This window comes from Anoplopoma fimbria, chromosome 4, assembly GCF_027596085.1.
Source record: "Anoplopoma fimbria isolate UVic2021 breed Golden Eagle Sablefish chromosome 4, Afim_UVic_2022, whole genome shotgun sequence".
Classification (NCBI taxonomy): Eukaryota; Metazoa; Chordata; class Actinopteri; order Perciformes; family Anoplopomatidae; genus Anoplopoma; species Anoplopoma fimbria.
This window is the reverse complement of record NC_072452.1, coordinates 731,746-732,963: the sequence shown is the minus strand read 5'-3', so window position 1 is coordinate 732,963 and position 1,218 is coordinate 731,746. Positions and strand designations below refer to the sequence as shown.

Here is a 1,218-nt window from a genome sequence, read left to right as displayed (position 1 = left end):
TATTTGCTGACGAAATCCTCCATTGTTAGGCAGGGGTATTAAGTCAGCATGTCTTGGCAAAATAAATTACATTTGTGCTAAGAAATGCATCTTGCTCAGTATTTGCTACAACTCAGCACTGACGGCATTGGCTAAACTGTAAAAAGTACTTTTCTTTGCTTTCACCGTTTTTGACTATCTAGATTAAACAGTTAGCATCACCTATCTACCTCTCTTGGGCTCGTCCAGGATTTGAACCCGGCACCTTTCGCACCCAACGCGAGAATCATACCCCTAGACCAACCAGCCAATAGAATGGCTCAGCCACTGTTATTTTCTCGATGAAATCCTCAATTTTGAGGCAGGGGTATTAAGTCAACACGTCTTATCAAAATAAATTACAGTTGTGCTAAGAAATGCATCCTGCTCAGTATTTGCTACAACTCAGCACTGACGGCATTGGCTAAACTGTAAAGAGTACTTTTCTTTGCTTGCACCGTTTTTGGCTATCCGGATTAAACAGTTAGCATCACCTAACTACCACTCTTGGGCTCGTCCGGGATTTGAACCCGGGACCTCTCGCACCCGAAGCGAGAATCATACCCCTAGACCAACGAGCCAATAGAATGGGTCAGCAATTGATATCTGTCTGATGAAATTCTCCATTGTGAGGCAGGGGTATTAAGTCAGCATGTCTTGGCAAAATAAATTAGAGTCATTCTACTAAGAAATGCATCCTGCTCTGTATTTGCTACAACTCAGCACTGACGGCATTGGTAAAAACTGGCTAAACTGTAAAGAGTACTTTTCTTTGCTTGCACCGTTTTTGGCTATGTAGATTAAACAGTTAGCAACACCTAACTACATCTCTTGGGCTCATCCGGGGTTTGAACCAGTGACCTCTCGCACCCTAAGCGAGAATCATACCCCTAGACCAACGAGCCAATAGAGTGTGTCGGCAATTGATATCTGTATGATGAAATCCTCCATTGTGAGGCAGGGGTATTAAGTCAAAATAAATTAGTCATTCTACAAAGAAATGCATGATTTGCTAAAACTTGGCAAAATAAATTAGTCATTCTAAACAAAGCAAATAACATCCTGTTAAGGATTTGCTACCCTAAGCGAGAACTCAGACCAACACAATATAGTGTATCGGCAATTGATATGGCTAAACATTGTAAATTAAGTCAACATGTCTTCAAAATAAATTAGTCATTCTGAAATACATCCTGCTCA

The 1,218-nt window shown here is 41.0% G+C and overlaps 1 non-coding gene across 1 annotated transcript; it reads right to left on the bottom strand.

Annotated features, from left to right (window-relative positions):
* Window positions 1-527: 527 nt before the first annotated feature.
* trnap-cgg (transfer RNA proline (anticodon CGG)) lies at window positions 528-599 on the bottom strand. The gene has a single exon. It is a non-coding gene; the product is annotated as a tRNA-Pro (tRNA).
* Between the last annotated feature and the right edge of the window lie 619 nt (window positions 600-1,218).